Consider the following 26806-nt stretch of genomic DNA (forward strand, 5'->3'; position numbering starts at 1 on the left):
TGGAAAAAACACTTGTAAATGGTCAGTGTGTAGCTATATTTACATGCTTGCAATATAACACATTCAACAACATTATGACTAAGTGTACAATTGATGCAAGGAACATGAAACTAGGTAACTCGCTTTGTTTCACACAGGACTAATCAGTAGAAGTTATGTCATGACGTACAACCCATAACATAAAAGTATGAATATAGAATCAGAATTAAGAATTAAGGAACTAGTATCGGTCGACAGGTCTGGATGGGACCCAATTGGCTTTTGCTGAGAGTACTCTAATGAACTGCCTTATTACTTAGGTTGCATATGAACCACTTGCCCAGGGCAAGGTCTGAAGCTAATGGAAAAAATTGCAGGTGACTCTATATAAGGAAGGTAAAAGAACAGACCCACAAAATTACAGGCAGACGAGACTAGTATTGAAACTAAACAAAACATACAGAAATTAAGAAACTAAATGGTGAATAATGTTCTTAAAAGTATTAGTGTTTGGTTTTCTGCAAACATAGGTGTGCTGCAGAATTCTTGGGTTAGAATGTAATAAGTTTCCTTGAGAGTGAAGAGCTTCTGTAAACAAATCAGAACGCATTTAGAACGCTTAACTCATGTGAATCTCATCTAACCCACTTCTCACATGATATCTTCTGAAATGTGGATGAAGGGCAACACAAAGACTCCTCATTCCTAGATTTTCAGAAAGTGTTTAACACGGAGCTCCACACCAGACTGTTAACAAATGTACAAGCACATAAAATAGTTCACAGATATATGAGTGGCTCGAAGATTTTTTAAGCAATAGAATCCAGTACATTGTCCTAAACTGTAGGTGTCGATGAGAAACAAGGAAATCGTCAGGAGACCCCCAAGTTAGTGTGACACGACTGTTCTTATTCTCTACACACACAAATGATCTAATGGACAAGGTGAGCAGCAGTCTGCATCTGTTTGCTGATGATGCTGTACGAGAAGGTGTCATCATTGAGCGACTGTTGGAGCATACATGATGACTTAGACAAAATTTCTTGTTGGTAGGATGAATGGATGCCTTCCTAAATGTTGAAAAATGTAAGTTAAAGCAGATGAATACAGTATTAGTGGTGCACAACTTTACAAAGTCACATTGATTAAATATCAGAGCAAATGACTGTAAAGTGATATGAAATGGAACAAGCACGTAAGAATAGTGGTAGGGAAGGCAAATAGTCAACTTCAGTTTATTGGTAGAATTTTAGGGAAGTGTGGTTCCTCTGTAAAGGAGACTGTCTACAGAACGCTTGTGCCTCCATTCTCGAGTATTGCTCAAGTGTTTGGCATAGTCACCAGATCATATTAATATGAGGCACAGAAGCAATTTGTTACTGGTATGTTCGATCAACACATGAGTGTTATGGACATGGTTTGGGAACTCAAATGGGTACATTTTGTGGAACATTATTGAGAAAATTTAGAGAACCTGCATTTGAAGCTGACTGCAGAATGATTGGGATGCTGGCAACATGCATTTCGTGTAAGGATTATGAAGATGAAATGAGAGAAATTAGGGCTAGTGCAGTGGCGTATGGGCAATCGTTTCTCCCCCATCCTGTTTGCAAGGGATCAGCAAGGAAGTGACTAGTAATGGTAAAAGGTACCCCCTCCCCCTCACACAATATATGGTGGCTTGCTTTGTATGTCTGTAGATGCAGATGTAAAGTTTATTGAACTTCAAAACGGATGCTAACGAAAAACTTCGCATGGCAAAATGATGAGAAATGGAACAACAGAAAAAATGCTGTACAAACATTTGAAAACATCGATATTTACTTCTTAGTAAATATATATACATGCTGATACATTATACAATATTTATATAGTAATATGTAGCATCTGTGTACCATTTCCATTGTGTTTTTTTAAGTACGAAATAAGTCAAAAGCAACTGAATTTTTATAACAGTTCTGACTTTTCACTATATTAGAGAATTATTTAACAAAGTCAGTTCATCAATTTATGATTGTTTTCGTTCACAGAGTGTACTTTTCCTCTATCTGGGTCTTATAAAAGCTAATTAGTTTTTGGTTTCAGATATTAGGGATCCCTTGTGGAGAAGACTTCAATGGAAGACATTCCAGCTCAAAATGGAACATCTGCATTGTTGCAAACGAGGGTAACTCCAGCATTGGTCATATACATTTGAAATCGTTTGTCTTTTATTATTGCATATCGATTTCAATCATAGAGCGATCATCTAGAGTGCAAGACTAAGTCCAGTGGACTCATATAATCATGCACAAAATGTAACTTCGAACATAGGTGTTCATAGAAAAGAACATGTCAGCTAACAGGTAAGACCATACCTACTGGTTGGCATATTCTTCACTATGAACACATATGTTTGAAGTTATATTTTGTACATGATTCCAGTTCACACTGTCCATCACATGATAGCACTTCAAGACAGTTCAAATCACATGATTTCAACTCACATGGTTATCCTCTACTGTTTTTTCCTTTTTTTGTTTTTTGCAGATATTGCGATCCTCACAAAATGATTTTTAACTGTTGTTTTGTACGAAGTGCACATACACAATATGGTAGCTTATACACGCTGATGCTGGAGTCCATGTTTGCATGAAAATAACATTTATATGACAATAATGGCTTGCAGCTTGCAGGGACAGTTTGTGTATTAGAGTTGAAAGACAGAAGTGCAAACAACGCAAAAGAGGGTGTGCGTCCGAAAATTGTTATTATATGGTCCAGAAGGAGAATTCCATACACTACGCAAGATGTCCAAGGGTAGAGAAATTTGCATTTTATATTTTTGAATGTCAAAGTTCAGTTTTTTTCATTTGTAATGATTAAATTGCACTCAAATTCCTGAAAGGAACACAGTGTTACGAGATTCCATCACATCCCTTGAAAAATCGTTTGTTTAAGGTTAAGTTTCTGCTAGGCCGCTGCAAATTTTCGTGCAGTGGTCATATCTCCCTCAATAACTTTCCCTTCAGATTTATGGGTTTTCTTATCATCTTGTATTTGGCTTTTAACGGTTCAAGTGCCTTATTTGTACAGATGTTAGCTATTGAAGTCATATAAATATTGACCACTGGTAGCTCATAAAACTATTTCACACACATTCCAGACAACGACTTAGCAGTATATAAGCATGCCACAAACCCTGCAAGTGCCTCGCAATGTGCAAATAAATTCCAAATTCTAGTCAATCTGATTCTATCCATAGTGTTTTTCTCACTTCAAGTTGGAGCCATATTGCAATCCATTGCACTGTAATATCTTAATTAATGGCAGTGGCATGTATAAAAATCCATTATATAAATGTAGTAGATGACAAGTAATCTAGTACTCACATGTTGTACAATTCAGATTGCTGCTTCAATTCATCTTTCATCATTTATTATAAGATTGCAAATTTTAACAAAGAATATAACGGAAGAAAACAATTTATGGCAAATAAAAAAATAACCAACAACTGATATAAACCATGAAAACCACGACGAAACGAAATATGGAGATTGTAGCATTGTTCTTGGGGGGCGAAAAGAAAAAGAATTGTTATTTTATATTTTTTTGAAAAATGTAGAAAATGTGAATATTTTGGTGGGCCACTTGGCAACAGAATCAGGGACTGATTACCCTATTATAATAACATACATTGAGCATTAAATACCTGAATAAGAGTAGCAGATTGATTTATTTGAGATTGTTCGGAAGAAACATTGTCATTTCTGTGCATTTTTATAGTCGCAATGTAGTCATACCCAGAACAACACTACGGGACCAGAAGATTTATAGACTTTAAAAGAAATGCAACACTACACAATTAAAAAAAGAGTTGACTGAGAAATAACAGGAAAAGATAATATTTCTTCTGCCTCATGCTGCATCGGCCCATCAGCGTGATCGTAATTTCTGGTGTTGAACTAACACAAAACAATTATCATTCAAGTAAATGAGGAGATGGAAATCATCATGGTTAATTTACTAAAATAAGCACACTTATCTTTAAAACAAGCTTTTTTAATGCTACGTATCTTTTCATATTAAATTACAATAGATGACCATTGTGGTTAAATACTTTATACATAACAGTCAAAATATCCTCTTGATGCTGTCTGGTCGTAATCAATTACAAGAAACTACATGTTTTCTGATTGGAAAAAATAACAATTAGCATATTTACTAAATATTTTCACGTAAAATATAAAATACCGATGCAGAACGCAGCAAGTCCACATCCGCCTTTCATGGAATACAAACAGTAAAAGGTGAGGCGCCAAATGCCTCATTTGTCTTGAAAAAACAGAATCTTTTTTATATCATTAATCGATACATGTAAATAGAGATTTACAGGCACCGCGCAAGAACGGCAAATATAAAGAATAATAGATTCTGTCGCTGCTATGCAATGGTTCATTTCTTTTACTTTACAATTGTTCGATAACATTAGGCCATCAGGCGTTTACTATTGAGCGTATATTAATGTTTGTGAGGCGAAAATTACTAATATTACAAGATCTGCTCATGGCCATGTATCAGGAGGATGCGAGTTTGAGGAGCGTGATCAGCAACATGTGGATGGATGACGTCAACTGTCAACCATCAAAGCCCTTCTTGGCATGATGGTGCCATGACGTGATGTGATGGGATAGCCAATGTGGATGCCGCTATTTGAAATACACTGCAGAATGTTTTGAGGGATGGGGTGTGACATGATGTGGTGGCCAGTAGGATCACTCAAATAAAGTTATCACAACCGAATGAAACCATTCTCAAACTGTTTCTACTGCACATGCGCAACTCCATGAGAGTTTCGATGATGAGAACCCTTTGGGTTTACTTGAATGTATATTTCATGTGTTTTCACACAGTCACAAACCACAGGAACTAGGAGAATGCCTGCATCAAAGACATTCGCGGTGTTTTAACGATTGTACCTGTAGGCTCCTTCGAGTGAAGCCATCACAACTGAGAAGAACTGTATTCAAACTGTCTCTACTGCACATGCACAGCTTCATGATAATTTCGAATGTCACAACTCTGTGTGTTTACTCGAAGGCATTATTTCGCGTGTTTCGTTTTCTGACCAACTGTAGCGCCAGTTGGTACCTCTACTCTCTTTGCGTTGTTCAAATGTTTCTAGCTTTAATATGGAAACAGTGAACCGAAGTATTGTTTTTTAATGCTTAGGACTATGCGTTTCTAGAATTTATTGTCATTGTCAAGCGAAAATATTTACGTAAGTATTTTGTGTGTTATTTGTATGTATGTTGTGCTCTCGTTCCAGAATATTGTGTCGTCTTTTGGAGGTTAAGGTACCGTACTGTGCTTACTACATTATGCAGACAAAAACACATACTTCGTGAAATTTTGTAAACAGTATGAGTGATGGTGTGCGTGTGTCTTATTTTCTGGATAATGGAGAAGGCAAAGTATCTTATAACCTCAAAAAGATAGCTAGACAGGTGGCAGAACACGAACACTAGGGAGTGGCCGCGGTGAGTCCACTGCTTAAGAATCTGGTATGCAGCTTAATTTCACTAAGATATGTGTAACAGCGTAGCATGTTTCTTTGTACCTATGCCGCCTCTCCTCTAAAGTGAGCCAACTTTATGTGCCTATGTGTCATTGGTAGCAATGAGTAGAGTATGTGACCCCAATTATCAGCTGTTGTGAATGGATCCTTGTACGGAAGAGAAAAATTTATTCATTTTGAAAGTGAAATTTAAGGACAGGGAGATCATTTTATTTTTGATACCCCAGCATTTCTGCAACAAATTTCTACAGAAAAACCCCTTAAGGTAATAAAATTACACTAGGATGTATTAAATTATGAGAAGTTTGAGATATACAGTTCATTTAAAAGGATAGCAGGAACTTAAAACTTATCTTCAACGAGAATGCTACGGGAAATAACCCAAAACGCTCTGCACATGTGTGTGCTGCTCTGTTTGGGGCAGGCTTATTGAAGGCTTTGGAGCCAGTCAGAAGAATTTCCTCTGATCAGTCCTCTGATCAGTCCATTGGCGGCAACATGAACATGTTTCACCCAGGTTTGTTTGAACAGTTGCCAGACAGCACCACAACATGCTGTACTGCGCATGCACAGCTATGATGATGTAGGCAGCCCATACTTGGTGCTTGCTCTGCTCATACGCTTTTGTCGTATTTCTATGTGGAATTTTTGCTATGTGGTGACTTTGATAGATTTTTTTTTAATAATTTGTACTCTGCTACTCTGTGTAGCGTTTCCAATCAGGTTTACTGCTACACAGCACTGCAAAAAGTTAGAAAGATGGAATATAAATTTCTTGCAAAAAAATAACAAAAACATTTTCTTGTATAGCTTACACCAGAATAAAGGACAATAAATTTCATGATTATTTCAATATGTGTAAAAACTTAACAAGGTTGTCTGTGAGGCAAAGAGACTGTACAACTGACAGTTTACATACTGCACTAGGAATAAATATAAGGCCATGTGGGTAGTTAAAATGATAAAACACAGTATGCTGCCAGTCTACAATTTACCATAGAATGGCATTCTATAAATTTAAGATGTAAATACAAATTAAGAAATAACTTCAGGCCTAGAGGAAGTACTAGACAAGTGCCTTGTGATCGAAAAACACTGTTTCACAGAACGCAGATTTGTAAAATACTGCTACAGCTGTCAATATATTTGAAACAAAATATTTAGGTCAAAACTACTGACAAAATTTGCCTACTTAGTCCACTTCAAGTCAATGTTTATGTATGTTTGTACATATATAGATAACATTAAGATATGTTACAGTGTCATAACAGGAACTGGACATCAGAGACTACTCCGGTAGCATCGGAATTTCGTAAACCATACTACAATGCTTCATTCCGCTCTAATTGCACATTTCAGTATCCAGATGCACACTGAAGTACCTGATATTCAGTTTTTCTACGTGGTTTTCGTGATACCAATTTTCTTGGAGGTCCAGTACTGTATTCTCACGTTTGGTTCTCAATTACGGTATAATGTCTTTCGTCCCAGAAAATGAAAATTTGCACTTGAAATTGAACGAAGTTGAAAGTAGCCAATAGTGCGGAATGAAACATTTCGTTTCAAATAAACTAACTGCCTCAGCGGAAAAAATTAATAGAAGCAAATTTCTCTACAACGACAGAAATAGCTTAATTAAGACATTAATGGTTGATTGCTAATAATGTGGAAATAATGTAAAATCAGAAAACTGGAACTACTAACTTATTGTAGTCTTTCATGATTATGTGAATATATATTAATTCACTTGATGCCTCCCGGCCACAGAAATCTGTTTCGTTTTCATTAGACATGGGAGCTGTAAACGAAGAGACCAGCAGTATCACGAAACATATAAGAGGTTAACGTGGAGAATGAACCCCCCTCCCCCCAACTATAACTCAGCTTGCTCTGTGCATGCGCAAATCTGGCAGCTTGGGCGCACTGGAAAAATTTTTCCGGGTAGCATCTGGCTACTTGCTGCTACTGCTCATACGGCAGACAGCTACGCTTGAAGTAGCCAGAAGCGGCAGAAGGCACTGCTCATATGGGAATTCATTACTGCGCATGTGCACGAGCCCGCTGGCAACTGCTCAAACGAACCTAATGGCTCTATTCTCACCAAGAACGTCAACTTCAAACGTTTTTCATTAGAAACCTTGACTTTACTGTCTGTTCCATTTCATCGAGGCACTAGGTTCGTTTGAGCAGTTGCCAGACAGCGCCAGACAACAGGATGCACTGTGCAAGTGCAGTTATGATGACGTAGGCAGCCCATGCTTGGTGCTTGCTCTGATCATACGCTTTTCTGTGTGGAATTCCGCACGTGGTGGGACATCATGTGACCATGTGCAGCCCAGTGGCATATTGTTAAGAGAACATGCAGAGTTGTACCTAGAGCAATTGTTTTATCATATCCCACTGAGATAAAGGATGCAAATAAGGAAGCAGTTCTTGCCATAATATCATTTCAAAATTAGACTCTACAGGTCGAAGTACCATAACATTTTGCTATAGGGTGACTTTGACAGGTTTTCTTTATTAATTCGTACTCTGCAATGTTATTGTGTAGTATTATCAATCAGGTTTACTTTCACACAGCATTGAAAAAAGCTAGTAGGATGGAATACAAATTTCTTGCAAAGAAATGTTTCATGTGTAGCTTACACCAGAATAAAGGACAACAAATTTCATGACTATTTCAAAATGTGTAAAAAATTAACAAGGTTGTCTGTGAGGCAAAGAAACTGTAGAACTGACAGTTTATTTCTACTCTAAGAATAAATATAAATGCATGTGGGGAGTTAAAACGATAAAACACGGTATGCTGCCAGTCTACAATTTACCATAGAATGGCATTCTACAAACTTAAGATGTAAACACAAATTAAGAAATAACTTCAGGCCTAGAGGAAGTACTAGACAAGTGCCTTGTGATCGATAAACACTATTTAACAGAAAGCAGATTTGTAAAATTCTGCTACAGCTGTCATTATATTTGAAACAAAATATTTAGTTCAGAACTACTGATAAAATTTGCCTACTTAGTCAGCTTCAAGTCAATGTTTACGTATGTTCGTATGTATATAGCATTAAGAGATCTTACAGTGTCATAACAGGAACAGGACATCAGAGACTACTCCAGTAGCATTGGAATTTCATAAACCATACTACAATGCTTCATTCCGCTCTAATTGCACATTTCTATGTCCAGATGCACTCTAAAGTACGTGATATTCAGGTTTTCATGTGGTTTTCGTGATACCAATTTTCTTGGAGGTCCAGTACTGTATTCTCATGTTTAGTTCTTTATTATGGTATAATGTTATTCCTCCCATAAAATGAAAATTTGTACTTGAAATTGAACGAAGTTGAAAGTAACCAATAGTGCGGAACAAAACATTTCGTTTCAAATAAACTGCCTCAGCGGAAAAAATTAATAGAAGCAAATCTCTCTATAAAACAGCAGAAATAGCTTCATTAAGACATTAATGGTTGATTACTAGTAACGTGGAAATAATATAAAATCAGAAATTTGAAACTACTAACTTATTTTGTTCTTTCTTGGTTATGATAATGTATATTAATTCACTTGATGGCTCCCGTCCATTTTGATTTCATTTGACGTGGGAGCTGTAAACGAAGACACGAAACATATACACGGATTACGTGGGGAAGGAGCTCCCCCCGCCCACTATAACTCAGCTTGTTCTGCGCATGCGCGAATCTGGCAGCTTGGGCGCACCAGAAAAATTTTTCCGGGTAGCTTCTGGTTACTTGCTGCTACTGCTCATACAGCAAACAGCCACGCTTTAAGCAGCCAGAAGCGGGAGGAAGGCACTGCTCATACGCGAATTCAGTTTTGCGCATGCGTACGAGCCCGCTGGCAACTGCTCATACCTAGGTTCGTTTGAGCAGTTACCAGAAAGCGCCAGACAACAGGCTGTACTGCGCATGCGCAGCTACGATGACGTAGGCAGCCCGTGCTTGGTGCTTGCTCTGCTCATACGCTTTTCGTCATATTTCTGGTGGGGCATCACGTGACCATGTGTAGCCGTGCCGCCCGTGTGGCATGTTGTTGAGAGGACATACTGAGTTGTACTTAGAGCAATTGTTCTGTCATATCCCACACAGATAAACGATGCAAATAAGGAAACAGTTCTTGGCAAAATATCATTTCAAAATTAGACTCCACAGCTCGAAGTACCATAAGGGGCGACTTTGACAGATTTTTTTTTTTTTTTTTAAATTCGTACTCTGCAATATTGTTATGTAGCATTTCCAACAGGTTTACATCTACACAGCACTGCAAAATGCTACTAGGATGGAATACAAATTACTTGCAACAAAAAAAGAGAGAGTTTCTTGTGTAGCTTACACCGGAATAAAGGACAATAAATTTCATGACTATTTCAAAATGTGAAAAAATTAACATGGTTGTCTGTGAGGTAAAGAAACTGTACAACTGACAGTTTGTATTCTACTCTAGGAATAAATATGAAGCCATGTGGGGAGTTAAAACGATAAAACATGGCGTGCTGCCAGTCTAAAATTTAGCATAGAATGGCATTCTATAAATTTAAGACGTAAACTCAAGAAATAACTTCAGGCCCAGAGGAAGTACTAGACAAGTGCCATGTGATCGAAAAACACTTTCACAGAAGGCAGATCTATAAAATTCTGCTACAGCTGTCATTATATTTGAAACAAAATATTTACTTCAAAACTACTGACCAAATTTGCCTACTTAGCTTCAAGTCAATGTTTACTTATGTTCGTACGTATATAGCATTAAGAGATCTTACAGTGTCATAAAAGGAACAGGTCATGAGAGACTACTCCAGCCAGCATCGGAATTTCATAAACCATACTAAAATGCTTCATTCCGCTCTAATTGCACATTTATATGTCCAGATGGACTCTGAAGTACCTGATATTCAGCTTTTCATGTGGTTCTCGTGATACCAATTTTCTTGGAGGTCCAGTACTCTATTCTCATGCTTGGTTCTTTATTATGGTATAACGTCATTCGTCCCAGAAAATGAAAATTTGCACTTTAAATTGAACTAGGTTGAAAGTAGGCAATAGCGCGGAATTAACCACTTCATTTCAATAAACTAACTGCTTCAGCGAAAAAAAAAATGAAGCCTATTTCTCTATAAAACGGACAGAAATAGCTTCATTAAGACATTAATGGTTGATTGCTAATAACGTGGAAATAATATAAAATCAGAAAATTGAAACTACTAACTTATTTAGGTCTTTCATGGTTATGAGAATGTATATTAATTCACTTGATGGCTCCTGGCCACAGAAATCTGTTTTGTTTTCATTTGACGTGGGAGCTGTAAACGAAGACACGAAACATATACACGGTCACGGGTCACGTGGGGAAGGACCCCCACTATAACTCAGCTTGCTCTGCGCATGCGCGAATCTGGCAGCTTGGGCGCGCCAGGAAAATTTTTCCGGGTAGCTTCTGGCTACTTGCTGCTACTGCTCATACACCAAACAGCCACGCTCCAAGCAGCCAGAAAGGGGAGGAAGGCACTGCTCATACGCGAATTCAGCTCTGCGCATGCGCATGAGCCCGCTGGCAACTGCTCATACGAACCTCCTATCGATATGTGTAGTGAAGTGGAAGTACTATAAGGAACATCTTTGGTTGCTTATAAAACCGGCTGCTGAGGGCGCTGTGCTTCCATTTTGACTACGGATCACATGGTGGTATAAGGTACGTGTATCGTGGAAGTTCTGAGGTTGTAGTTATCTTATTGTCGCTTTTTATTGGAAAAAGTTCGTGAAGGGCATATGTGTTTTCTCGTTACGTATTCTTTTAGTATCTTTTGTGTGAAAATTTGTCGTTGTATTGGAGACACACTTGTGTTTTATGTATGGTAGCCACGTGGTTTAATTTGAATTTCGGGAATGGCGGTTAAAAACAGTTTGAATCGGGAAGGAAAATGTTAGATGACGGAATCGTTTGTTCAGTTTTTGTAACTTACTTGATATGTGGCGTTGCTTGTCTGAAAAGACTTAATTGTAGGCAAAAATAATATACACATGAATGAGTTAGGGATAAGAGACGATATTGTTGTAATTCGTGGTATGCTTATGATGATACTGTTGTCTCGTTCGTATGAAACGTTGTGAATAAAATTAGTTGCTGATTTCTTAAATAGCTTGGAGAGTATGAAGTTTATTCCTAATGTAGCTAATTCTCTAACGTTGTTTTAGTTGGCAGTCGTGCTGCAAAATGCAGGAAATGGTCCGTCCGGAGCCGTAATGCCAGCATATACATCCGTTACAAAGTGAAGGCATCGAAATACTAACTGCTGTAGCTAATGCATGTATATCATGTGAGTTTTACAGATATAGTTACTTAATAGAATTACTGGAGATATTTTTCAATGATGAACAACAACCGCCCCAGTCTGAATTCGGTGACTGAGTGGATTTTCTGAGGATTACTTTTAGAGTTCTAAAAGTGATGTAATTATAATAGATACTACTTAACCCCTACGGTAAATACGCTAATATGTGACTTATTTTGTGCAAATACTCAGTCGGGGAACGTCTCGCTGCCGTCCGGATTCGCAGGACAAACACGAAACCTGTGCATCCACTTTCCGACATTTGAGCTTTGGTCCTTCCAGAAGGATGGGCATGGGCGACCGTGATCAGCTCCTGGCAGCTGCACTGCTGGTACGGAATATGGTGTGTATATGAAGAGATTCTTGCTTAAATAATATCGGTTGTGGTAAGGTGAAGAGTCGAAATGCTGTGTGTACAGTTTTTAGTGTAAATTAGGTTGTGAGGGTTAAGTAGCGGTTTGAGCTGTTCCATGACTATTGGCCGTCAATGCCAACTAATGAAATACGGTGATGCTGTAGTCTTCATTTGTACTATTAAATTGGTATATGTTTTTTAAAAGTATGTTGAATGATGTGTAAGAGTCCTGAAACTATATGTGGATATTGAGGCATTTGTCTGAACGAAATGTGTGACATGTGTGATGCATAGAATAGTTTTGCAATGTTTTAATTTGGTATATTGTTCTCCAGGTTGTGCTTGTCTCAAGGTGGATTTGCCACCATTGGTGGTATTGTGGGTGTCATAAGGCTTATGAAAGAGGTAAGATCGTACAATAAACCTTTATATTGTTTGCTAGAATGATGATATAATTATTTTCATATGATTTTGTGATTGATCTTACTTGCCCTCACTGATGTTTCCACTCTGGTATTCACGCTGTTTTGTCAAGTATTGGTTTCTGAGGCACTTCTTTTTTTTTTTTTTTACAGGTGTACCTAAGAGATGAGAATGAGAGATTACTTTGGTGAGTAACCAATCACTTGTTTTGTGCTTTGTATTAGGTGATGGAAATATATGTAAATGGGTAGTTAAGAGGTAGGTCTGCAGTGAGTTTTGTTATACCATGTTTTGCTCAATTCTTTCAATTTAGTGAGTCTCACCAACAGTTTGAAACTGCAGTCACTGCTGTTTGTGCACACAGGTTGTAACCAGTTAACTCTAACATGTATTTAACCTGTTAAAATCTTGGAGGTCTGTACAAAATTTAGTGGTGTTGGTAGACATCTATCATGCATATGAGATTTGTTAACAATCTTTGACAGTGTTATGAGAGTGTTAAGTGCAGGGTGGGACAGTGGTCTTCATGCATATGTTAATTAGATATGTTTTCAAGAAATAACTTGTCTTCCATGGCAGTATGCATATAGATGTTCATGGCACTATTGTGCTTTGGTTTTGATGTATTACAGCCAGCTGCTTAGTAAATTCCTCTCATTGCTGTATGGCATGTGGAATGCCTACCATAAGGTATTGTGTTCTTAAAAGTTGATATTGTATTTGTTCTGCATACATTTGTTGGTGGTAGGCCCCACAACCTTAGCTGCATTGAGGTCTTATTGCTGCTGTGGTTAGAGGTCTAATAATTTGTGCTTTCGATAGGTTGACAAGTCACATGTTGCTACTTTGATGCCAGATAGGGTGCAGATGAGCTGGAGTTAACTTAAGTAAGGTCGCCTATTTTTTTTATAGGTATGTAGACCTCTTTATTTCTACAGTGGTTTAGATGATTAACAGCTTGACCATTTAGCTATAATCAATGCATTTTTGTAGTCACTGGGAGTTTTTGTATGCCCATGTCATACCAGCTTGCTGCCATGCTGTTTTGAAATTTATAAACCTCTTCTTTCACCTTGTCATCTGAGCTGAATCGCTTTCTGACCAAATATCCTTTTAACCTAAGTAACAGGTGATAGGTGAAACTGTTGCAGGAGAGAAATGGTTTGGGAGCAATGTGTGGGTGTGTTTTGTCATGGAGAATGGGTACACCCTTGCTCAACATTCCTCTTCTCCTGGTCTGAATTGATTTTTTCAGTCTCAGCATTAATTGTGGTCCCAGTGATTCAGCTCTTGACAAGGTGAAAGAAGAGGTTCATAACTTTCTGGACAACATGGTGGTGAGGTGGTATGTCATGGACATACAAAAACTGCCACAGCATCTACAAAACTGTATTAACAGAAATATTGATTGTCGAAAAATAGCTAAATGTTCAAGCTATGGACTGATGTAAACCATTGTGTTGAAATACAGGTCTGTGCACTCAATAAAATAAGACTTTACTTTCGGGATTACCCTTGTACATGAGAAATGGGCTGCTATGTTCATGTCATTCTGTTGTATGCGGTCAAAGTGACTATGCATTAGGCTACCTTCTTAGAAATATAAAGCAATTTGAATTACTACATGGTGTGGAGATTGATTGAAAGAAATTGAGGTATTGTGACATTTCGCAACTCTTGACCTAAAGAGGGAGACCCCAAGCTCACAACCAGGATTTGCTCTGTGCTCTTCCTGGCCCCGAACTGGGGTAAATTAAAGTCTGTTAAAAACTCACATCCCAGGATGGTTTGCTGGTTTGTGTATCCTGTCACAGACAACACAATTTTAAATATATTTGTTGTGAAGTTTTTGTGTTCCCAACATGTTTCATACTATTCTTGTTTATTGCAGCTCTTGATACTGGGTAGAGCAGTGCTGGTGAACCTGTGAAGTCTTCTTGGAAATCTGTTACAGGTAAGAAGCTGTAGTATAAAATTACAAACCTTGTTCATTGTTGTACCACAGCCCCAGCTCCATACTGGATATTAATTTCAGGTATGGCGTTTTATGCTGTGGAGATGAAAAGCTGTTCAGCTATATTATCCTGCTTCAATAGCTGGGTAATACGTAGTTCAGCAACATTGTCTTTATGCTTTTGATCAGGCTTGTACCCTTTGTAAATTGTAACTGGTTATTTAATTGGGAGTTTGGTTATTGTTAGAAAGCTGCTCCTAGTTTAATATTAATCTCGGGGAAACAAAAGTTAAATTGTAGCTTGTTGTTGAAGTGTCTGATGTTGACTCATCTTCTGTGATAATATATAGAACTATAGTATTGAAAGAACACTAGGTGTGACAGGTTGAACAGCATTTTAAAAGATTTTTGTACATGTTTCATATTTTCTTTGTTCAGGCAGTTAAGATTTGCAGTTTCAGTGTAATTTGCTCAAACCGGGTGTTGGCTGGGGTATTGCCAAGAATTCTTCCAGTGTGTGACCTCTATTATATGGCCCTTGCAGATCTCCATATGTATAAAGTTTCTTAAATTAAGTGCTTTTAAGATACTTTGGATAAAAGGTGTAGTTCAGCTACTTACTGTGTTACATAACAGTAGCATAGGTATATGAGTAATGTTCAGAAGTGTTAGAATATTTTGACATGTAATGTGAGGTGTTTTGGCTAGTCTTCACTGAAAGCATTTGTATGAGGGGAAATGTGGACAATGGACTCATCAGGCAAGATGATAGGGCATTGGGAGTGTATGGTTCTACAAAATAGTGTTAGTGGAACTGAACAAAGTTGGGGAAGATTTAAGTTTATTGTGGAATTGACTAAATGAAGATAATGTGAATAGGGCACATGACGAGGCATCAAGAAAGTCGGTTGGTTTTGGAAGTAAGTCTGCAAGGAAATAGAGATCTAGGGAGAATCAGGATTGGCTGGTAAGCATGTCAGTGGTAACTGATGTAGTTGTACCGACAACTCTTAACAACCAGCAAGATCATTAAAAAGGGGGTTCTCGGTGCCTTGCGTCAACCCAGAGATATAAGGTTCATTTGAGCAGTTGCCAGAGTGTGCAAGTAAACGGGCTGTACTGCTATTTTGTTCTATACCATTTCCAGTTAGGTTTATGTCTACACACCACCATGAAAAGTTAGTAAGAAGGAATGCAAATGTCTTGCAAAAATAAACTTCTGTTCAGTTTGCACCAGAATAAGGGCAATATATTTTTGATTATTTCAAAAACACAGTTAATAAGGTTGGTCATGAGGCAAAGAAACTGTACAACTGGCAGTCTATATTCTACTCCTGGAATAAATATAAAGCCATATAAGGAGTTAAGATGATAAAACATGGTATGGTGCCAGTTTACAATTTAGCATAGAATGGCATTCCATAAATTTAAGATGTAAAGAGCACAAATTAAGAAACACTCTTAAGACCTAGAGGTAGTACTATAATCCATTCATCACAATAATAAACTTTATGTACAGTTGCACTGTGCATTCTTCTGCATCTGCTGAATCCTTATTGGATTTCCATGTGATGTGGGGCTGCAGCCTAGCTGTCTAGAGTACTGTCAGGTACGATAATAAAATGTTTAGTGCTCTGTGTTAATGGGCATATCAACCTACTGATATTATGGGGTGTAGCTTTACTGGTGTATGGGATGTAGCTTTACTGGTGCATTTAACTTGAATAGCACTGGCTGGTCAGCTGTTACAGCTAACCTGCAGTCACGTGGCCAGCTGCAGTTCACACATAAAAAGACGACCTTAAGAACAATAGTTTCGAATGTCATTTAATTTTTAAGCAGAATGAAATGGTACACTGCAAATCTCCCACAATATGGTCCTTAGGCAACCAGATGAAAACGGCAACATGTTTTTTTTTAGCTAATGTACTACTGTAATTAAAGACAAGAATGAAGAAATTTCTTGACTTAACCAAGGGATAATTTTTCTGCATAAGTTGTGTAACGTAAGAGTACTGAAAGATTTCACCGTATACTTAAATATTGATGCCACTGAAGGTATTACTTAGTTGTCTTGTTAATCTCTTAGCTCCTTCCTTATCCAAATCCGAGAAATACATTTCAGTTCTGAAAGTGTCACCTGCGATGTTGATAACAAGCCTATCAAAACCAGAATCCACGAAGTCAACCACACGGCAATTTCTCTTTTTATGACGAGCCGTTATATATCACACCAGTGTTAGAGAGTGACGTGTGAAAAAGCTATGTGCATTAGTTCCAATACATCTGGCAGCTCAACAGTCTTGTTACATCTCTGATCAAATCCTGCAGCTTGGCTCCAGAGCAGTTCTGTTGGGTTCATATTGTAACAATAGAGTAGCAAATGTAAAAATGCAGCATTCATTTGTTGTACTCGTTGCTGTGAAAATGATTTTTTATATTTCTACAGTACTTACATACCTCTGGTATAAAACGATGGACATAATCCAAATAAAGAGGATTTGGTTTTTCATTTTTGCCTTGAAAATGAAACTGTTACATTGTGGAAACAGGAATTTTGTGTCTAATATGTAATTAGAAACAAGGAGCCGTGCATTATTCATAAAAAATGACATTCGCAATTATGAGCTGTAGGTATTTCAAATTAACAGAGAAAAAATATATTGGGAAATTTGAACCAGCACACAAATAATTGCGCTTGGTTAACATATTGTTACCAGCTGCGCTACACATCCATGTTATGTGTAATTGTCAACTGCCTTGCATACAACTTTAAAAGTCGATTATCTCCATAAATTTATGAAAGACATTAAGAATAGCACATTTCTCAGCACTTTTGAAGTAGTTCATTAATAGTTGAATTGCTAATAATGTGGGAGCTGTGAATGAAGATAAATCAGTATCGTGAAACACACGCGGGATCACATGGAGTTCTGAAAAAGCTCAGCTTGCTCTGCGTGTGTGGGAATCTGTCAGCTTTGGTGTGCTAGAAAAATTTTTGTGTAGCATCTGGCTACTTGCTGCTACTGCTCATATGGCAAACAGCAATCCTTCATGTAGCTAGAAGAGAAGGCACTGCTCATGCAAATTCTGCTATGTGCATGAGCATGCTGGAAGCTTCTCAAATGAACCTATACTTGCACCGATTTGGCTAACATGTCTTCAAACAAGATCACAGCAACAAAGCTTTAGTTGTGATGGCATTGTTACTGGAGTCAGGATAGTGTCTAGTTGTATTTTGTTGTGTATTTACTTTCCTAAATTAATTGTAATTGGTGTGGTCATGTAGAATTTAATAAGTTTCTTTCCTTTCCAGGACATTTTTGGCTGGACTATGAAATACTACTCGGAGAAACTGGTAAGTTCACTTGTGTAATACTTCTGTAATTTTTCAGAGGATGTTAGTAGTTAGATACTTAAATAAGAGGTGCTGTTTCAATTTCCCTGTTATGGCACTAGGTTTGGTAAGTCAGTGGATTGCCATTCTGTTTTGTGTAGTATGGAAGTGATAGTAGTATCCATTATAACACTCCAGAGACATCCATAATCTTATTTAGGTTTCCTGAATATCTTCCAGTGAATGCCTTTTAAAAATTGGGACATGTAATGTTTCCTCTCGTACCTTATTGTGTAGTATAATGTGAATTATGCTTTCTTGATAGACCTGTCATAGACTGTTAAGTGTATATTTGAATTCCCTCTGGTAAAGTGTAAAGTTTTGTTCTGTAGCAATCTGCCTGTTTTCAAGGGGTAGTCTAGGGTGAGCACAGTAGTTACGAGTAAGGAACATGGAGAACACTAAGCTCTTCTTGCATTTTAGAAACATTTTTGCCAACATGTCTCCAGAAAATTACTCCTTATTGGGACAGTGAGTTGCACTGCATAGTGTATCCTCAGTGCTGTTCCACATGGATGGATTAGTTTCTTAGAAAAATTGTGCATTTAATTTTAACTTTCTCTGAACCCATACACAGATTTTAACCTCACTTGAATATAAATTTGGCTGGGCAATGAGAGTACAGGAAAGTTGTCACACAGCATTTTCGGCATTTACAATTACTTTGGGCGTATGCCTCGGAAAGCCTTCTCGTAGAACTTTCTGTTGACTGCAGGGTAGACTGGATCTAGTGTCACTGGCAAACATGATTAATTTTTGGGTTAATATATTAAACAGTTGTCTACATAGAACGAGAATAGCAGCAGTCTTAGGATCTTCTTAAGTATATCGTATTTGTTGGTAAGAAAAAGGTATTTCTTGTTTTATTCATAATGTTGAATTTGCACTGAAGTGATACCTTCTGCCTGTGGCTGTTTAGGTATTATTGCAACCAGCTGTGTGGTAAACCTGTTGGAATTTTATGGTTGGACATTGAAGGCTTTTGAGGTCTAGGAAAATAGCTGCAGCTAAATTATGTTGATTTTAAAAAGCAGGTCAAGAGTTGTGTTGTGTATAGATTTAGAATTTGTGAAGCTTTTTCTCGGTGATATGAAGTGAAGTAGTTATGAATCTTAAGACTGTTGTGCAATTTCAATAGAATTTTTGAGAAGGAACTTGACTGTAGAACAGCTTTGTCATCAGAACCACCTTCTTAGTAATTAAAGCTTTTGTTATTTTTGAAACTGGAAAAATGCCTTTTTCTAGACAGGCAGAAAATCTTTGCCAAAGGTTTTGTTATGTGATGAGGATTTACTCTTATCTAGCAACTACTTACCTGCTAGTTCTTAAAGATTCAAACTGTGTTTTGTTAACTCATCAATTCACATAATCGAGCCACTTCTTTATGAAACCAGGTGTCTTGAAGTTACTTTCTCTCAGCACTGCAGAAATTTTGTGCCAATGGCCATTGCTTCACACACTTGCTTTGCAATCTGCTGATCTAAATTTGGTCTCTGCAATAGTCCTCTTGGGTTGTGTTCCATGTGTTCTAAATTTCAGTGAAAATCGGTTTTAATGTGGGCTGCTTAGTTGTATTGATGTAAGTGGTGTTATAGGATTTGCCATTTGAATTTAGATTTTGTTTTGTACCTTGTATTGGTGGTGGTTGTCATGCTGCAATGTATTTTGCACAGTTTACTTAATGATGAATATGACAAGCATATGTCTGAATTTTTGATGCATTTACTTCCCTGAATAAGATGTTGTTTAATAAATTAGTGTTGTATGTCTTAATTCTGGTTTCTGAGATTTGTTTTTGTTTTTTGCAGGTTTGGGTCAAATTCGGAGTTCAGGAAATTTTGCAGTTCATGTCAGTTATGTTATTGGCATTTAAACAAAATTTTTAATCAGTCTACTAGACTTTTCACTCATTTGATGGTTTGCCTAATTGTTAGTCTGGGGATGTGTAGTAAGAAAGTTTCATTGAATTACACTGGCGGTCAAAACTACAGTGTGGTGTGGTGAGTGCTGTTCCAGTGCTGTTTAAGACAGTGTCACAGGCAAGATGTGTAATATGCTGTGTGGGAAGGCAAACTAATACACTTTAAGAAGAAACCCATATCCTGAAACACATGGCCTTTGTGCTGGACAGTAAGTGTCTGGGAACAATCTTTTGGCAGTTTGTTCAGATCTTTTTTGGTGTCCGAATGTGGGAGGCATGCAACCCTTTCAGAAATCTGTGTACTGTGGTCTGAGCCTAATAACATTCCTGTGCATAACTAAATTACTCCTAACAGTCCTCGTGTGCATCCTATTGTGGACATTGTGTGGCTTGCCAGTGCAGTTGTTGACAGCTACCAGTACACAGCTGTGGAAATAGTACACAGTGCTTTCCTCAAGCAAAATGGATTCCACTGGGAGAGCTGATGCAAGATTATGTGGAATATTTTCCAAATATGTTCCCCACATCACTGCATGTTCGCAGCTATACACACACATTCGAGTTGCACACAGGCATTTTCTGCCATAGGGGGATACAATGTGCAGTAAAGTAGTTGTACTTATGCTTGGTACTTGCAAATGCTATCCTAAGGCTACTATTTTCTGTGGTAGCTGCTGAAACATGAGGGATCATTCTTACTTGACTAGCAGTAAGTTACAATGGTTTGATTTGTGGATGAATGCACATTTACTAGACACATTGTCAACTTTTGGGAGATAATAATCTTTGTGCAAGGTTGGTATTAACTGGCCTGAGACCATTTCTTCCACCAGACTAATGGGACTGATCTATTTCACATTTATTAAAGGTATTTTGCTTATCCTGTAGGATGTAGCACCAGTAAATGTTTGGATGGACATGTTGCTGCAATATGACTGAACTACAGTTGATGTGCAGAATGACAAGTGTCATGTATCCCAATCAGGCGGGTGCTGTAAGGTTCAGCACTGCTGAAGTATGAAGTGCATTGATGTAGGAAGAACACAGTTGAAGCCCATTTGTAATGGAAATGGCACTGTGTGCTGGTCCTGTTGGATTTATTTAATGTGGAATGCACTTCAGTGCTCTCCAGTCCCACACTGTGTGTTGGTATATGGTTCTGTCTCTAAAACTGCTCAGTGTACCACACAAAACATTTAAGTATTGTCAGTTTTTGTGATACTATGTGTAATGTTAAATGTGCTAGTGGTTTGCAACTACTGAAAGAGTATTACAAGAGTTGGACAACAGATTTGAACATTTTGCAGTTAGTCAAATTGTGTAGTGTAATGTCTAGGTTGTTTTGAATATACAGATCAGGTGAGCAGGGTATTGAGTGTAGCAGGCTGGAAAGATGTTTTGATAAATTGGCATGAACTGTGAAGTTTACCATTGCTTACATCCAGTGGGACTGTAAATTCTGAAATGGTAAGTGGATAACATTTATGTAATTCAGTTACGAATTCTGTGATGAAAATTTCAGTATTTCATTCGCGGTTTCCACCAGAGGGTTACTGCCTAATGATGGTTGAATGTGTCTGATCACACTTAACATTAATTTTAGTTGTAAATGTATGTATTGTGTTACTAATATAAGTTTTTATTTTTCAGGATTCAGAGGTGCACGTTGGAGTATGCTTGTCGCATATTGGGGTGAGTGTGCTTGGCATTTACTGGTTGCATGGGTGTGTATAGAAGTGATGTTTAGTTATCCCTGTCATATTTACTGTGAGTGATAATTACTTGCTGATCATTTTTTTATCTGTGTTAATGATATATCTTGCTGGCTTGCATAATTTCGTTAATACAAGTTTCCATTGTTGCAGTTTGTGCTGTCTCTTAAGGTGTCTGCCCTTTCAGGTTTGTATATCTTAAGTTTGTCTAGATAGTAATGTTCAATAGCACCTATTGTGTAAACCTGAGGGGTGCAATTATCAGTCCAGTATTGTGATGATAATAGAAGTCTTCATTCGCGGTTTCCACCAGAAGGATTATCCGAATGTTGGTAGATGATGTCTGAATTAACTGTAAGCTCTATCATAAGTTTATTGTGTTTATCTGGGTACTTAATTAATTTATTTATTTTTTGCAGGTATGTAATTAAAACTCCCAGTTGTGCTTCCAGATATTATTGGCTGTTAATGATGAACAACAAACACTGCCCTAGTCAATCTGAAGAAATGATGTTGAAAGATTCTGATATCATTAAATTTTCTTTTCATTTGATGATGATACAGGAATTGTGCTTATTTCATGATTCTTGTTTCAGGTATACATGTTCTATGTTTCGAAAATCAACAGGAATGTAATTGTCAGCAAAGTAATAATTTTTGTTTGTGACATTAGTGTGTTCCACTTCCATTTGTAAAGTGTTGGTCAATAAAGATTTCAGTTGAAAATTCTTGTAAGAGTAATTGTCTTGGTTGGTTGATTGATCAAATTATTCCTCAAATGGTTTTGTATGTAAAGTATCAGGTGGATGGCTGTTAAAATTGAAGTTAAAAGCGAGTTTCAAATTTCTAAAATGGTTGCCATATGCCTTCAAAATTTCTGTGGAATGGAAGGTTATTATCTGGATTGGATTCAGTAAGTGTCTGGGAACAATCTTTTTGGCAGTTTGTTCAGATCTGGTTTGGTGTCTGAATGTGGGAGGTACTATGTAGCTGGGAAGTTCATTCAAAGGGAGGTGAAATGAAGGGGCATACCAAGAACCTACATTGTAAAGCACTGAGGTGTTCAAACCAGCTTTCCATTTATCACCTCTACTTTCTTCTCAGTGATGTGCACAATTTTTAGAAAATGCAATAAGCTCTTCAGATATTGATGCATTGGAACAGAGTAATGATTTTTATGGTTTTGTTAAGAACTTCGGAGGATGAGATACATTGAACCTTGCTTAACTTTATTTGGGCAAAAGTGTAGAAACAGGATGATGAGCTGTGTTGACATGTGGAAGTTCATTATCAAATTAGAAAGTTTCCTGCAGCAGCTGCCAGTAGAAATTTGTGTTCAACTTACATTGAGTACCTTAACTCATGCCTTAAATTTGTGTGTGGGCAGTTGTTTGATCTGAGACAGGAAGACAAATATGGAATGTGTAAATACGCATTTTTTGTATATATATTATATGGAATGTGTAAATACACATTTTTTGTATATATATTTTTAAATGACTTCTCAAGTAAAAATATCATAAAGGGGAAATGTGCTTTGTAACAACCCTGTAACAAGACAGAATTCACACCAGAATTTGAGTGGCACTCGGGGCAAGCTGAAACAATAGTTTTCATAGATAACTTTGTGAAATATAAGAGAGGATATAGCAAAACAGGCAGTGTTTGACTGTAAAATCTTTGACCTATGAAAAATTTGTTCTGGCATGTCTTAAGAAATACATGGAAAAATTTGGAAGTAGTTTACCATTTCAGTTCCAGTAACTCATCTACTTCATAACTGACTTAAATTTTTTGTTAGATTGTATAGTTTCAGGAAGGGAACAGTGTATTTAATTCCATTGTGGAGTTTTCCTGTTTGTAGTAGATGTAAACAGTTTGCATGTAGATCATTAATAATACATACATGCAAAGTACTGTTTTATATGGATGTGCATTCCTATCAAACATGCCCATAATTCCTTCAATTCTTTGTACATGTTAAATGTTCTTTCATGTCTCAGTACCAAAATGGGTTGCTGCTTTAGTTTGTCAACATTACAGGCAGTTATATTCCACTTACAGTAAATGGCAAATTTATGAATGAATGGAAATGGTAGTGAATTTTATGTAACTGAAGCACTGTTTCATCAAATACACAGCACAGTAATTATGGTAAACTAACTTCAAATTAAATGAAATGTTTGCAATGGGAAATAATGAAGATACGTGGAGCAGTGTTCCACATGAGTAGCATTCCACAGTGGTGGTTAAGGTATACAGTTCTGAATAATTTGTCACCTAGAGATAGAAGCAAAGAAGAGAATGAAGCAAACTGAATAACCTTGCACCATGTTAGAGGCAAAAGAAAAGAATGTGATAGAGGAATATAAACTCTCAACAAATGAAATGTGTCAATATGTAGCAGTAACAGCCAAAAACAAAACTACCTCTGATTATGTTGGATAAATGTCCTGGTTTACACGATCTTCCAGCAATTACTGTAACACATACATATCGAATGGTCTTCATAGACAATTTGCGTGAAATTCAAATACATGGTCTGGATAATTCAGTTCAGAATCAATCTTCTTGTGGTTGAACACACCCTACAATGAAATTCCAAAATCAGTTGGTCTGTATGGCCTAACATCTAAGAGAAAACATTCTGGAATAGTTTGCTTCTATGTAAACTATGTAGCATTTGTATTTGAAACAAAGGAAATAGTGTGTCAATGATAAGTTCATGAAATTAATGACACTGACTAGCTACACTAGGTTTCGCCTAAATTGGTTATCTGCCTGGTATATAGATTTTTCAAAATGGCTATCCATGTACTAAGGGTGTACTAAGATTATTGCAACTGCAGTAAACAATCGATTAATTCACAGTACCTTTCATCTATCAATTAAATTTACAGACATCAATATCACAGTATTATGTTGGTGAGGTTTAGGAAATTTTACAAAGCAGGATGAAAGTCTCTTTTTTCCGCAGGATTCTCAGTAACAGAAATAAAACTGAAATTTCATACTCGAAACACAAATAATGAAGTGATCTGGCATTTGTTCCCTATGATCAGGGCTCGACAAAAAACACACAAACCTCCCAACTTGTCAGTAGCCCGTCAATTGGCCCCACAACAGCTGAATGCACCCTGCTTGCCAACAGCACTTGACAGACCAGGATGTTAACCAGTCCAAATGCTAGCCAAGCCTGACAGTGCTCAACTTTGGTAACACTTCTTCCTGTCAGATAACCAATGCTGCAGGGCTGTTGGCCTTGAAATGTAAAAATAGTTAAAATCCACATCAATGTGCAGCATGTAACACCACCCTATTTTGATTGGTTTAATTTATGGATTTCAACTAGTCTTGCTTGGCAATCTCATCATAAGAGGTCAGCATATGTAATAGTGTATACAGTGAACTGAACTGACTAATTTCATGGGATTGAGTGAGATTGCTTCAATTTTTTTCCTAATGTGAAACTTCAGTCACATGTATTTTTGCAGACTGGTTTACATCCTTTTAACCCATGGTCAAATGTTGAATAAAATTACCTGTTGTTGCATCTGGTTGGCTGCTTTGGATTCATGTACAAGTACAGAACATTTGTAAATCGTCAGTCTTTTTCTAATGTGTGCTTGCATTTATACTCCCAAGTGTGCAACAGGTATGATTCTGAAAAGAAACTTTGTAGCTTACAAACTATTTTGATTTCAAAATGACTGCTGATTAACTTCCCAAAACATGTGTTTGGCTGCCACCTCATCTCTCTCTATTGCCTACCTCTTTGGTGTTGCTTGTCTTCGACATCTGCAAGGGAACTTAAAAGTAAGTTACACATTATTATGAGAAACACTGTAACTTTTACAGAATGCTGCACTATACTTCAAGGTATCGTAGTTCCATGACACTATTTTTCAATGTAATCAAGTGTTTCTAAACTGAGATAGAAAAAGTCCACCAATAATTCAATTCCTCAATATTTGCAGAGCCATTTCTGAATGCTGTGTGAACATCTTCATTGCTGGAAAATCTTTTTACACTCAAAATGTTCTTTCAGCTTGCTTATTGGCAACAGTTCATTACAGCTTGGCACAACATTGCATTTGATCCGTGTACTGCCAGTTCCTTGGTGAGCCCAAAGGGAATTGAGCTGTTTTGCCTGTGAGAATTGTACTTTCCTGCATACTTAACTTTGAAACAGATTTACACAATCACACACTATGAAGTGCTTGTTATCCATGCCACAGCAAAATTCTCTCTGCATGAAACTCAAAACATGTATGCTCAGACAATGCGCACTGTGAAGTAGCCTTTATGTGTGATGTCTGTAACACCTATGTATATTCCGCAAACCACTGAAGTGCATGACAGAAGGAATTCTCCATTGTATTAGGCATTCTTCCTGTGAAAAGGATAGTTGCGACTTACCATACAGTGGAGAGGATGTCATAGGTAGGCACAACAAAAGGACTGTCAGAAAGTGACCTTTCAGCCAACAAGGCCCTTGTTGAAAATAGACAACACACGCACAAATGCAATTCTCACACACAAGACCATGACCACAATTTTTGCCAGTTGAAGCCAGACTGCTAGCAGCAGTGCATGATGAGAGAGGCTGTGTTGGGGATGGAGAGGGATAGCAGAGAAGAGAAGGGGGAGGGGATGGTCAATTGTTAGTTGTGGAGTGTACAGGGACAAGTTGGATAGAGAGTAGGGATGGGGCAGCTAGGTGTTGTTCGTGAAAAAGGAGAGAAGTAAAAAGACTGAGGATCTGTGGTGGGATAGAGGTGCTGAGTAGAGCTGGAATGGGAAAAGGGAAGGTGCTAGACGAGTAAAGACAATGACTAATGAAGGTTGAGGCCAGGGGGTTTACTGGAATGTGTAGGATATACGAGGGTTGGAACTTAATAGTGGCGACTATTTATTCACAACTGATATGAAAGAGTTACATGTTTTCACTGTTACTGTCCTTCAAAGTAGTCACCAGCATTGTGTAAAACACGTTGCCAGCAATGCAGGAGGCCTGTTCTGTTGATGGTGTGAATGGAGCAGTCTAAAGTTATGGTGATTCTCGTGTACAACTGTGATGGTGTTATCCTAAAGCATTATGTTCCACCATGTCAGACTGTCAATGCACGGTATTACTGTTCGTTTTTGGAGCATCA

General features: G+C 37.5%; 2 long non-coding RNA genes and 1 other non-coding gene across 4 annotated transcripts; all 3 read left to right on the forward strand.

The window, feature by feature from the left end:
• Positions 1 to 11917: 11917 nt before the first annotated feature.
• LOC124791139 lies at positions 11918 to 11984 on the forward strand. The gene has a single exon (XR_007016557.1). It is a non-coding gene; the product is annotated as a small nucleolar RNA SNORD31 (small nucleolar RNA).
• Positions 11985 to 12113: 129 nt separating this feature from the next.
• LOC124789995 lies at positions 12114 to 20260 on the forward strand. 2 transcript variants are annotated; one of them, XR_007016195.1, is made up of 6 exons: positions 12114 to 12231; positions 12579 to 12648; positions 12819 to 12853; positions 14558 to 14620; positions 17937 to 17978; positions 19826 to 20260. It is a non-coding gene; the product is annotated as an uncharacterized LOC124789995 (long non-coding RNA). The 2 variants fall into 2 exon arrangements; XR_007016194.1 differs by lacking the exons at positions 12114 to 12231; positions 12579 to 12648; positions 12819 to 12853 and having other exon boundaries at positions 14327 to 14620.
• Positions 20261 to 20975: 715 nt separating this feature from the next.
• Positions 20976 to 21837, forward strand: LOC124789969. Its single transcript, XR_007016192.1, has 3 exons — positions 20976 to 21405; positions 21589 to 21630; positions 21804 to 21837. It is a non-coding gene; the product is annotated as an uncharacterized LOC124789969 (long non-coding RNA).
• Positions 21838 to 26806: the final 4969 nt, after the last annotated feature.

The sequence above is a fragment of the Schistocerca piceifrons genome, chromosome 3 (assembly GCF_021461385.2).
Source record: "Schistocerca piceifrons isolate TAMUIC-IGC-003096 chromosome 3, iqSchPice1.1, whole genome shotgun sequence".
Classification (NCBI taxonomy): Eukaryota; Metazoa; Arthropoda; class Insecta; order Orthoptera; family Acrididae; genus Schistocerca; species Schistocerca piceifrons.